This window comes from Mustela erminea, chromosome 12 (assembly GCF_009829155.1).
Source record: "Mustela erminea isolate mMusErm1 chromosome 12, mMusErm1.Pri, whole genome shotgun sequence".
NCBI classification, from domain to species: Eukaryota; Metazoa; Chordata; class Mammalia; order Carnivora; family Mustelidae; genus Mustela; species Mustela erminea.
The window spans coordinates 52,933,027-52,946,911 of NC_045625.1; the positions used below are offsets into that span (position 1 = coordinate 52,933,027).

Sequence of the window (13,885 nt, forward strand, 5' to 3'; positions counted from 1 at the left end):
TTTTACTTCCCTGTCCTGCATAGGTTAGCAAACCCAAAGGTTTCCCCATTCTGGAATTTATCTTTTAGATTTCTGGTGTATGTTATTTCTTGCATCCTTTAAGACAGTCTCTTAAACAGTTTTGTGTTTCCTTTTTAATGTTTCCAAAATGTTCTTGGTACATGTTCTGGTATGTAGTAACACCTTATAGTAATATATCACCAGATATATTATAGTAATACATCCCCTAAGAGAGAACCTCATCTTTTTGAAATAGAGTCCAAAGCCAGAATGGGAGGCCAAAGTAGATATTAGAGTTCATGCTCTAAAAATCTTGCCCTTTACCTGTAGTAATGGCCTCCATTCAGAGTTTGATTACAATTAATTTTAACCTGGTTCTATTAAACTTTGCTTTTTGGTATAATTTTGCTGGAATTCCGGAAAGTATGGTGAGGAGGTAGCTTTAGAGGTCAGTTTGTTGATTGTGACAAGAAATGACAGTGAAAGAAGAAAGAAAATGTGTCATACAGTCATGGCACTCCAAAGCACAACCTGAGGGTTTTACCGTGCTTAGGTGTGCACAACTACATGTATCTTTCTGGAGAGGCCAGCCCTCGGATTTGACAGGCTAACTTGCACTTCAGTCCCAATGTCCCATTTATTGGCTGGGAGGCATGGAATTAATTTCTCTGAGTCTCAGTTTCTTCATCCTTCCATAGATTTGGGAAAATAAAATGAAATTTAAGTGTGATAATGGGAGTAAAGCACATAGTAGGTACTCAGTAAATATTGCTATCTTCCTATTTCCCTCGCCCCCCCCCAATCCTGATTGATGTTCAGTCTCCAATGAGAAGATCATGTTCATAATTCTGTCTTTAAGATGTTGAAAAATGGTTAAATTATATCAAATATATTCCATTTAAGAATGTAGAGACTTGTGTCACATATATTAAGGGAATTTTAGAATCACCAGAAATGTTTTAAAATGACATTTTGAAAGTTAATAGGATATACTTCATTCATGGGGAAACCTCACTTGGATGGTTCCTTTTATTTCCTCAACACAGAATGTGGTGTTTCTGTACTTAAGTCTCCTGCGTTACTGACCCTTTGTGAAATTAAAAATATTGCAGAAGTAATCCATTATTCAGTCTTTTTTCCCTTAACAAATTGTTTTCCCTGTGATTACAAATACATGTTAATTGTCAACAATTCTTCAGTTATTTTTTGTATGTGTGTGAACTTTTAGATTGTCCTTATTTCAGTTTGTCAATATTTTTCTCTTGTTTCCTCTTAAATTTGTGATGCCATGACATTCCTTTCATGACCCATTAGCTGCTAAACTCAGTAGAGCTCTTTTTCCTCATGCTGATTGAGCCACACATTTTGGTTTCATGTTTGTAGTGCCGGTAGTGAGCGCTCAACTTCTCTGTAGCAAGATATGGTCCCCATGCCAACCCGATGATTAATTTATTCCTGTGAATATTTTTGCCTGAATTTCCAATGAAGAGATGCAAGCTAACAGATGAGGGAGGCCTTAAGTTGTTGCCACTAAAGAAAACTATTTCCTATTCTCTTTTTCTGCTTAATGGATTTACCACTGCAGACATAGATTTTTCTACTTCTGAATCTTTGTGGTAACCACTGTGTTATTTTAACTGGCTATTTTGGGAAGTTGCTAGGTTTGCAAACTGCTAGATCATACAAACATTTCCACCATTTAGAACTGGAAGGGAAAGAAGAGACTTTTTCTTTAATGATTAGTGGCACATTGAATGGGTCCTTTTTAAAAATTAAAATTGTTTGGGACCTTTCTGACTTGCTTGGCATAAGGAAATGACCTCTTGGGGAGGGACTGTAAATTAGACCCATGTTATGATCTACAGAAATTTGCCAGAGGGATTAGCGGTCTTGCTTCCTGATTTAACAATTCCCTGCTGGTGTGTTCTTCTTGGTTCTCGGCACAACCACCATCTCTGACAGTAGAGTGGTGGGTATAAAAAGAGTCTGTATATAAATTGACTGTGATATGACACACAAAGAATAAATAAAATGTTTCAGGGGTTCCAAAAGAGAGATGGGAATAGGAGCCTGGCACTGGCTCTGGGTTAAGGGATACCAGAATTACCCGACACACCTGTGGACCAAGTGAAGATGGGTCACCGAGGATACTTGGCCTCTGTTGCAGAGAGAGCGCAGATTAACCACTTGGAATCTTTGTGACTTGGTAGTTTTTTTGTTTTTTTAAAGATTTTATTTATTTATTTGAGAGAGAGCACGAGAGGGGCTGAGGGACAGACTCTTCACTGAGACTCCCCACTGAGTGTGGAACCCGACACGGGGCTTGATCCCAGGATCCCTGAGTTCATGACCTGAGCGGAAACCAAGAGCTGGATGCTCAACCCACTGAGCCACCTATGTGCCCCCATGACTAGTAGTGTTTTTGATTAATCTCTTTTTCATAAAAACCATAGGGGGCCATGGAACAAAAATCTAATTAACAGGAGGGCCCTGATGGGGGTACTAGTTAATTAAGATTTTCTTTTTTACTCAAAGACTGTTAGACGCAGGTGTAATGTGTTTGCAGCAGTGATCTCTTATATTCCATAGCATCTTATTAAGTTTTTGAGTTTATCCTTACCTAGAAATGTGGATGTGTTGAATCGAGTCCTGAGGCAATGTGATGCAGTAGGGAGGAATGTGTTCATGTGCAAGAACGACTGTGAGTTTATGCTTACCTCCAGAAATTGAAATAGACATTTTTAACCGAAGGATAAGAAGCTTACGATGGAAATAAAAATATTTTGTAGCACAGCATTTTTATTCCCCTTTTTTAAAAGATCTTATTTATTTATTTGACAGACAGAACACAAGTAGGCAGAGAGGCAGGCAGAGACAGAGAAGGGGGACTCTGACTCCCCACTGAGCAGCGAGCCTGACACGGGACTGTGTCCTTTTTTACACTTCTTTACACTTTTTCCTTCTTTACACTTTCTCTTTTGAACTGTAATTGTAGATTACAATGGGATAAAGTTTTTAAGGTCATTTTGTTTTTTCTTATTAGATTAGATCAACTAATTGTGATCAACTAGTTTGCACTGTTTAAGGTTATTTAAGGTGAAAGTCAGTGAATGCTAGTTGGAAAACATCTAGTTAATATTTTCTTCATAGTGGTGAACTTATAAATAGTAACTCCAGGCAGATTTGGGTTTATTTTCATGTTTCTCTGATTTTGTTTGGCCCAACTCTCCCCTCTTAGGCAATACAAATTTGGAGAGGAACTGCTCCCCCCAGCCCACCTGCCTTTTCTCAACCAGGTTGACAATTACTTTGTTTGAAGATGGAATTTAAATTAAAAAAAAAATTTTTTTTTGAGAGCGAGCATGTGAGCAGAGGGGAAGGAGTGGAGGGTGAGGGAGAGAGAGAATCTTAAGTAGGCCCCATGCTCAGTGTGGAGTCCCATTCAGGGCTCCATCTTAGGGCCCTGAGATCAGCACCTGAACTGAAATCAAGAATTGGATGCTTAACCGACGTGCCACCCAGGCACCCCTACAATGGCATTTCTGTCATTATCTCATATGCCACCGAGGGAAAAAAAAACCAGAAGAATTTGATAGGAGACCTTGCATAAAGGAAAGAAAAAGGAAACTGTCATGCAGGAGGACATGGTAGCAGAGCTTGTGTATTTCAATCCTAGTACTAAGTAGGGAGGGAAAAGAAAAACCTCTCATGAAATTCTCTGCCCTGATAATTTCTTTTTAAACAGCCCTCTTGCAATGCTAACTTATGTCCCATAAACTGCCCATTTTAAGTGTAGCATATTTACAGAGTTATATAGCCATCACTATAATCTATTTCCAAAGCACTTTATATAACCTGAAATAATAGACACTTTGTGCCCCTTTACTGTCATTCCCCATTCTTGTCCCCACCCCTAGGCAATCACTAATCTAATTTCTGTCTCTAGATTTATCTCTGGAGACGTTTCATATAAGTAGAATCACACAATATGTGTCCTTTTGTATTTGGCTTCTGAAATTCATTCATGTTGTACTGTGTATCAGTACTTCATTCTTTTTTATGGCTGAATAATATTCAAATATATGGATACACCACATTTTGTTTATCCATTCACAAGTTGACAGATTCCAGTTTTTGGCTACTGTAAATAATGCTGCTGGGAATAAATATATAAGTCTTTTGTGGACATGTGTTTTCACTCTCTGGCATACATACCTAGGAATGGAATCAATGGGTTCTATGTTTGCATTTTTAACACTCTTAAGAGTTTGAATAACAAGCTGGTTTGTAGTCTGAATTTTAGTTATCAGTGTGGCCCAAACAACTTCAAGCAGGTCATTTAATGTTAAGTGAATCAGATTGGTGGTGCCCTCACGTAATTGGCAGAAGCAAATGTAGATCCTCTCCTTAAGAACTTTGATCTAGGCCAAAGTTGCTGCCAGTTTTAAGGTGCATCCTGGTTTCAGAGATATTACATGATGAAAACGCGTGTGTCAAAGTTAATGGAGTTAGTCAACGGAAATCAAGTTTTCTAAAAAAAGCCAAGACTGAGCAGTATCCCTAGTGTCTTTCACCTGTATTGTCACTACTTGAATTGCTCTTCTTTGCATTGTCTTTTGTACTTTTAGGTGTCTTTTAATGGTCTGTGACTATATTGGGAACTTCCAAAATGAGAAGTTTTTTATGTAAGGTTACTGGGGGACAGAGTGTATATGTACATTTAGAGTTAGGGTACATATATTCCATAAATGCTCTCTTTCACCCATGGAGGAGGACTGACAGGATTTTGTAGCTTGAAGGAAAGCTTCTTAGTCTCCCTTTGATCTAGTTATCTCATATTCCCGGGAAGCCCAGTGGAGGAAGAAGACTTCCTCCAACTTTGGTTGGTGGCAAAATGAATGGCTGGTGAATCCCTATGAACAGGGCCTTTGCCACTGTGGTTGCCCTTTCTGCGGACTCAGGAGCCTCTCTGTCACTCAGCCCCAGCTGGCAATGCCTGGGTTGAAAGCCAGAGGGACCCTGCTCCCTGTGCTGAGTTCCTCACCTCCTCCATCAGTGCTCTTTTGCGCATGGCAACTGCTCTTGCTGCTCTGTCTGGGGCTGTTTCAATAGTTGTAATGGGAAATCGGTCCAGTCATTGCTTATGTGATCGCTCACTTGGATGTTTCCAGACACCTTAATGCACGTGTTACAGACTGAACTCGTGTTACTCATCTGCCTTCTTCATCTAAAACCTTGTCCTCTCCTGGGTTTCCCCATCTCCACTCACTTGCTCAAGCCAGATACTCAGGAGACCTCTTTGATTCCTTCTCTTTCCCCTAACTTCCATGATACCAAGCCTGATGATGTCTACCTCCAGAATTTATTTCCCATCTCTTCACTTTTCACTCTCTCCTTTCTGTTTAATTAGCTCAAGGCAGTCTCAGGTTTGCCCAAATTACTTTAAGGTCAGCCTAACCTGTTTTCTTGCTTCCTTTGTTCTCTGTCTTCCCACCTTCCCAATGGCACCCCACTTAGTCTCCAATCAGCAGCCAAAGCTATCTTATTTTTAAAGAATTGAATATAAAAAATTTCATACATGTACAGAAAGCAGAGAGGATAGGAAACTGAACTTGCCTGTGCTCGTCACTCACCTTCAACAATTGTGAACCCAAGGCCAATTTTATTTCATCTATAACCCACCCCTTAGTTATTTGGAATTGTATTCTAGACATAATTTATTTCTACCTTTAAATATCTCAATATGTACTTCATAAAAACGAAGATGTTCTCTTACAGAATTACCTTTTTAAGAGATTAAGTCAGGCAATTAACATTGATACAGAACTATTATCTAATCTATATGTCTTATATGGTATCATTTAGCACACAAATATAAATGCTAGATCTCTTTTTAAAAGCATCATGAGACTGTTATCACACCTAACAAAATTAACAGTAGTCATCAAATATACTATCAGTGTTCACATTTTCCCAGTTGTCTCATAATTAATTGTTTAACAGCATGTTTTTTGAATTAGGGCAGAGTGATCCTTTTAGAAATGAAGTTGTGGGGTGCCTGGATGGTTCAGTGGGGTAAACCCTCTGCCTTTCAGCTTAGGTCATGATCCCGTAGTCCTGGGATTGAGCCCCGCATCAGGCTCCCTGCTTTGCGGGGAGCCTGCTTCCCTTCCCCTCTCTCTCTGCCTGCTCTCTGCCTACTTGTGATCTCTGTCTGTCAAATAAATAAATAAAATCTTAAAAAAAAAAACAAAAAGAAACGAAGTTGTATGATGACACTCCCCTACTTAGCTCCCGTCCATGAGTTTATGTGTCCCCGAGGATGAAACCCCAATCTACCGGGTCCACAAAGCTTGAGGCGCTCAGGCCCCACATCCAGGTGGAAACCTAGTCCAGGGCACCCCCCCACTCTCGTTCACTGCTCTCCAGCCACACCCCTCCTTTAGGGTTTTGACTGAACAAGTTCTTTGCTACCCTAGATTTGAGCTGGTGTCTCAGACTAGAGTGACTTCCTCCCACTCCTCCCAGGTCTTCTACCTGAGCAGCCTCACCTGTCAGCTTGAATGTCTTCCTACCTTTCTTGATGACTCCACCGCAGTGGGTTACTCCTTTCCCCGCTTCCCTATCTTGTCATCCTGTTTGTGTTTCTCATTTCATTTGTCATTTTGTAGTTAATTGTTGCTTGCTTTTGACCATCTGTTTTTTTGTTCTCTAAGTTTCAGAAGGGTGGGACTGGTCTATTCTATTTGTCATGGTGTGCTCTGCACCCACGCACCATGCTTGGCATGTAGTAAATGCTCAATTTGTGTGTGTCGAATTAAGAATTCATTGAATTAATGTACCAGTCAGAAAATGTAGATGAGCCCTCAGAGTGGACTGCAAGGATTTCCAGTGCATTAAAAACAATCCAGGCATCATTTATTGAGAGCTTTCTAAGTATAGGGCACAATGGTAATGGCTATGATTGTTCAGAGGGAGTGAGTTAAAAGAACTTTTGGGGTGTGTTATTTTATTTTATATTTTTTTAATGAAGATTGAGTTGCAGCTGGTTGGTTACTTAACCCAAGTACAGGCATAATTAGGTCATGTCCAATTGTTTGGGCATAGTAAATACTATCCAGGATTGTTGGTGTCTCCTTTGCCATTTCTTAACTCAGGGCTGACACTCTTTCCATTGGAGGGAATGTAAATGATCTGTCAAAATCCTGAGGGAGATAGTGAGCTCGACCACTTTCTGTTAACTTTCTACCATCTTTATCTGCCTTGTTTTGATAATTTCATCAAATAGCAAACTAAAATGACTAATAAACCCCCAAAAGCAGATACTCGAAAACTTTGCCTTTTGAAATGTGTCAAACATCTTCACTGCTTATGTTTGGAAAATTAATCACTCTCTCAGGTTCTCCCTTTCTCCCCTTCTTCCCACTGTCCCCCTTTTGTGTCATTGTGTTTATAGAACACCATGGGGAGATCCCCTCAAAAGGGGAGTAAAATCTGCATTTGTGTATATTGTGTAGTTCAGTGTCATGTGTCATACACATTTAATAAACAGTCTGAAGACTTAGTCTAGTCTAAAGGACTCTGATACTGCTTAAAACAAAAGGTATTTGGGGCACTGGTTGGCCCAGTTGGTTAAGCCAACTCTTGATTTCAGCTCAGGTTGTGATCTCTGGGTCATGACCTCAGGGTCATGGGATTGAGATCCATATCCAGCCCCTCACTCAGCTTGAGTCGGCTTAAGATTCTCTCCCTCTCCCTCTGTCCCTCCCACTTGTGCGCTCTTGCATGCTCCCTCTCTCTCTCAAAAAAATATATAAATCTTAAAAAAAAACCCCTAAAACCTGAAGAGGTATTTGGGGATTTGTGTATGACTTTCATTATTGTGTAAAGTAATTTCTGTGTTATTTATTTTTATTGTCCAGAGTGAAAGTTTCAGACTGGCAAGGGGAATTTTTTTATTACCTGTAAGCAGAATGTTATAACTAGATGTCCAAATGTGTTAAAGCTCCATGTAACTCTGATGAATTAACATTTTTAGAAGTATAGGCATAGTTTTAATCTCCCCTAGAGGCAATATAGTTAGGAGATTTTGGTTTCTGTTTTTGGCAGTATGAAAGTTTTCTGCAGGGGTAGCCTGACTTTACTTTTATACAGTTTAAAAAAAAAAACTCTGTGTGTGTGTGTGTGTGTGTGTGTGTGTGTGTTTGTGTGTGTGTAAAGTTCTGTGTGTCAGGTCCCCATTGATTTAAGCGATTCTTTGCCATTTAAAAAGTTCACCCTCAATCTGAAAGAAATTATACCAATAATAATTTTTTTACTGTGATTAAAATAGTTCTGTGTACTTACTATAAGGAAATTAATTCCATGATCAACTGTTCAAAGCATATATATTTAGAAAGAACAGTCTCAACATCTCAGTACAATTTTACTGTTTAGATTTATAGGTGGATCCTATATTTTCAGTAGAACTTAGTCACTAAAATAGTTCAAGGATACCTTTTCAGACAACTCAATGTAAATAAAAAAATTATTTTGTAATATATGTCTTTAAGTTATAAAAGAACTTATTTGCATTTTTAAAAATTGCAAAGTATAAAGCAGATAGAATATACATATCAATTAATTAATGTATAATGTCATATTGGGAGCACTGCTGTTTCTATTATGAGAAATTTTGGTATAACTATTCTCATGCTGCCTCAAAATAGCTACCTCAAGATACAAAAACACTTAAAAAAAAAAAAAAAAAAAAGAAGACCTTTAGTTAAATCTTACAAATATCTGAGAAGTAAGAGTAACTGTTACCCTTGACTGTTTCCCCATTTTCCCATTTCTGAGATCTACCTCGTCATCACCTTACCAGGGATAAACAGAGCTTGCCTGTTTTGTATAGTTTAACAAATGTTTGCCAAACTCTTTTCTTTATGGGAGGTAACTCATTTAGTTTGAGGGGACAGACTTGATATAGGGGGTATGAGTATGGTTAGGGGTCTCCAGGAAGTTTCCTGTCTCCCTCCATGATATTTATTCTCTGTCCAAGTTTTGGTGTTGATGCTAGTCCAGGGACTGAAGTGTGGAGGGACATGGGTATAGCGATGTATAATCTTACATGATTCTTAGTAATGAAGAAAAGAAATTGGAGACTTTGTTTTTTTAAATATTAAAAGCAAATGAAGATAAGGAATTCTGTATTCTTTGGTTTGAAAATTATATTTTAAGCATGACACCAACAGGAAAAAAGAGTGATAGTTTTGACCAATAAAACAAGTTAATAGAGAATTAACTGGGAAAATATTTTGAGCATATATGAAAGAGGGTTAATCCCAAAAAGCAAATCAAGAAGGAGAGCACTGATGGAAATAATTGTCCAAGGGATATATGCAGGTAACTGAAAAAGAAGAAATAAAGGTCTTTAAGGTTACTATATTAATTTCCTATAATTGTTATAACAAATTACCACAAACTTCATGGTTCAAACAATGCAAATTTATTCTCTCAGTGTTCTAGAGGTTGTCAGTCTGAAATGCCTTTTTTTAAAAAAAAGATTTTATTTATTTATTTATTTGTCAGAGAAAGAGAGAGAGAGATTGAGAGAGAGAGAGAGCATGTGTGTAAGCACAAGCAGGGGGAGCAGCAGGCAGGAGGAGAAGCAGACCCCCCACTGAGCAAGGAGCCTGATGTGGGACTTGATCTGAAGACCCTGGAATCATGACCTCAGCTGAAGGCAGTTGCTTAACTGACTGAGCCACCTAGGCATCCCCTGAATTGCTTCTCACTGAATCAAAACCAAGGTGTTGCCATGACTATACTCCCTTGAGAGACTCTAGGGGAGAATTCATTTTATTGCCTATTCCCAGCCTCTGTGGCTGCATTTCTTGTATTTCTTGGTTGGCTCATGGTTCTTTCCTCCAACTTCAAAGCCAGCAGCATAGTATTTTCAGATTTCTCTGCTTCCACCATCATAACATCATCATCTTCTTCTTCTTTTCTTTTTTTTTAAACAGCTTTTATTTTTATTTTTAAATTTATTTTAGAGAAAGAGACCATGAGCGGCAGGAGGTAATGGGGGGGAGGGCATAGGGAAAGGAAGAAAATCCCAAACAGCCTCCATGCTCAAAGTGAAGCCCCATGTGGGGCTCAATCTCACCACTGAGAAGTCATGACTTGTGCTGAAACCAAGAGTTGGACGCTTAACCAACTGAGCCACCCAGGTGGCCCAGTCACAACATCTTCTGGCTTCCGTGTCAAATACCTCTCTGCTTTCCTCTTATAAGGATACTTGTGATTGCATTTAGAGCACACTCAGATAATCCAGGATAATCTCCCCATCTCAAGATCCTTAATTTTATTACACCTACAAAAATCTCTTTTCTCACATAAGGTAACATTCATAAGTTTTAGGGATTAGGACTTGGATATCTTTGGGAACCGTTACTGAGTTTAACACAGCTAAAAATACCATGTATGGTCTAATGATACACGCATACACACAATTGTTTAGTTTGGGATTGGTTATCTGAATATGGTAGAATTATAGGGTATTTATAGTTTCAGAAAGGCCCCTTTTTCCTTTTTGCATTGTCTGAATTTTTATGGGATATGTTTTACTAATGACCAAAAAATATATATATTATCAGTTTGGAAAAGAGAATGTTTTTAAAAGACAGACTTTATTTTTTGAACAGTTTCAGATTTGCAGAAAGGTCAAGAGTTTCCCTCATTATTAATATCTAATATTAGTAGCATAATTTATTATAATGAATAAACCAGTGTTATTATGTTATCACTAACTAAAGTGCATACTTTATTCAGATTTACTTAGTTTCTCCCTAATTGGTTGCGATGATACTCGGACTTTTCTTTCCTTATGAAAGAAAAGATCTTGATAATTTTGAGGAGTGCTAGTCAGACACTTCATAGGATGCTCCACATTGGAATTTGTCTGGTGCTTTTCTCATGGTGAGACTGGGGTAGGGGTTTTGGGGAGAGAAAGACCACAGGGATAAAGTGCCATTATTATCATATCATTTCAAGAGTGCCTGCTGTCAACATGATTTATCACTATTGATGTTGACCTTGCTCACCTGGAACAACTATATAACTTATTTGGATGTGTGGTGTTTTGTTTGTGTCCTTAAAATGCATCGTTATGATTCTGTCAGATTCATGTCCAATTGTCATAACTCTTCCAACATTCTCAAAGGATTCTGTTAGCCTTCATGGGATTCTGAGCATGGCTAAGTTAATTTTACATTGAAGATTTCTTAGAAACATGTAACTCACAATTTTAGGGATGTCTGAAATTACCTGGGTGGGTTACCTGTTCTAGTATCTCAAAGATTATGTTCAAAATACAAGTTAGATCAATTATTTTCTTAGATATTGCACATTATTCACAAAAATATAGCCGGACTTAAATTTTTTTTTGATGTAGGAAAAAAGAATATTAGTTAAAAAGATATTCACGGGCTGCCTGGGTTGCTTAAGTGGTTAAATATCCAACTTTTGGTTTCAACTCAGGTCATGATCTCATGGGTCTTGGAATCGAGCCCTGTATCTGGCTCCCCGCTCAGCACAGAGCCTGAAGATTCTCTTTCTCTGCCCCTCCCCTACTCACATGCAAGCTCTCTCTCTCTCTTTCTCTCTCTCTCAAAACAAATAATTTTTTTAAAAAAAGATAAGAAGATGTTTATGTTGATAGGAAAGTGTAGGTGTGAAATATACTGTACTAATAATTTTGTAGTTGGGCTTGTCATTCCTTAAGAAACCTTGACCTTCGTAAGACCTGGTCTCTTTGATATATCTTAAGTGTCTTGTAGTTCTCCTTTGACCTATAGTACCTATCATAAAAACTATCATTTGCTGAGTATCTGGCTTTCTGTCTAAACCGAGAGCTCCAAGAAGCAGGGACCATGTGTGTTCTGCTCACTGCTATGTCCCCTGTGCCCAGCACAAGTATATGACTGTCATTGCATATGCTAACTCTTTAGAGCACTTTTAGACATTGGTCACATGTGCGGGTAAATAATCATAACATAAAGCCATGTGAAAAAGTACATAGCATGTAAAACAGTAGTAGTAAAGAAAACAGTTTTCTCTATATCTATATGGAGGAACAAGACTAGAGATAAGTATTGTAAAATATTAACACGTTATCTCTGGGTTATGAGATTATGGCTGGGGTTTTTTCTTCTTTGTTTTCCATTTCCCTTCAAGGAGTTTATTATTTTCTAATCAGGAAATGTTAGACTACATTACCTGGTACTTTTATAATCAGATACAACGGTGAGCCCCATTGTAAAAATGGTTCCATTCTAGTATGAGGAAGAGTACTTAGGGGAAGACAAGAAAGCTGCAAAGTCACTGACCATCTCTAAGCATACTTTTTTTTTCTTTTTTAAGTTTCATCAAAACCAGCTCAAATGTTGTTTATCTAATATTAATTTTAAAGTGCCATTTAGAGCTATATGGGTCTGACATGTCATTTGTATATTTCACTTTGCTAATTTAAATTTAAATTTTGTGCATTTAACCTGTTAGATTAAAATCCTCAGAGAACTTTATTTTCCTATATTTTAGTGTCTTAAAGAAGTCTTGGGATATAGAAGTTAACTCTTACCTGGGAATATTTGCCTGCTCTTACGTTTTTCTTAAAATGAAAAAGGAGTCCTTTTATTCCTCAATTGGTGCTCTTTAGATGGAGATGAAACCTTGGATTAGATGAAAAAATCACTAAGAGACCCTGAAGAATTGATTAATCCAGGCCATTTGTGTTTGTCTTGCCTGTTTCCCTAGGATAATTAAATGGTGATGGATCGGAATTAGGCTGCAGCAGAGACTGGGGGAAAAAAATCTCCCGGCATCCCTTCCCGCAGAAGCGTCAGCCACGGCAGTGAGTGTAGCTGCCACTTTAACTGACATGTCTTAAATTCTGCTCTGGGAAGCTCTGGGATGCTGTCCGCAGCCTCGGCAACTTCTCTCCTTATGCCCTTTAATTGAGTCTCACTGGAGACCAAGACATAGAACAGAAACTGAGGATTTTTGTTGGCCTTTAAACTGAGGACTGTCTTCTTCTTTTTGTTTGCCTTAAAAAATCTGGTAGAAGAGAGGGAAAGGCATCTCCACAGTGAGGCTAGACTCATTCCTCCAAAGTTACAGCTGCTCTAAATCTGTGAGTATGTGGCATTTTAAAAGCTGTTCCTGGGGGTCTGATTGCAGCGTTCTGTTTCGATCTGTGAGGATTTAATTTAAGGATGGCCATGAAAATTTTAAAAATAGGAGTTAAATCTCACTGGAGACCTGCAGTTTTTGTTAATTGACGTTGTCTTTATTAAAGGCTTCATATCAAGCTGGTCAGGGCTCTCCCCCAATCCTCCCCCCCCACCTCCCCCCTTTTGGGCTTCCTGAGGGTGAGTGCTGAGACCGGAGAAAACACTGCGTCTTGCTGCTGCAGAGGACGTGGTCTTCTCGGGATGCCATGGCTGGCTTAGTGCTGCTGCAAGGTGTGCATGGGACGGCAGAACAATGGAAGGCTGATGATGGCTCGTTGTGGATTCACTGTGTGCATCTTATGGCCTTTACTGGCTTCATTATAGGGTGTTGTTTTGTTAGGGTGATTAAAACCTTAAGGAAAAATTAAGTACACTTGGCATGCTCTCAGAATAGCGGGGTTGATAGTCCTAGACTTTACCTCTCACTGTGAACCCCTGCATTGGCTTCTCTCGGTGTCTCTCTAACAGGTGACAGGGGGTGGGAATTACTAAAAAGTGACCTTTGCATGACCACCCCTTTTCTAATTGTGCATTTGAATTGGTGCCATTTTTTTCTGATGACGTAGATTCTTTAGCCTTAACATCTGTCCTTAGTCACTGTGTCCCACTTTCCC

The 13,885-nt window shown here is 38.7% G+C and overlaps 1 protein-coding gene across 5 annotated transcripts in view; it reads left to right on the top strand.

The window, feature by feature from the left end:
• TTC39B (tetratricopeptide repeat domain 39B) overlaps nt 1-13,885 on the top strand; it is a 132,920-nt gene that overhangs the window by 48,422 nt on the left and 70,613 nt on the right. Inside the window, exon 1 of one of the 5 annotated variants that reach the window (XM_032307018.1) lies at nt 12,913-13,171. The exons of the other annotated variants lie outside the window; for them this stretch is intronic. The gene's annotated coding sequence lies outside the window, so the exon portion shown is untranslated. Of the gene's footprint in view, nt 1-12,912; nt 13,172-13,885 lie in introns of those variants that run through there. 5 annotated transcript variants of the gene reach the window in all.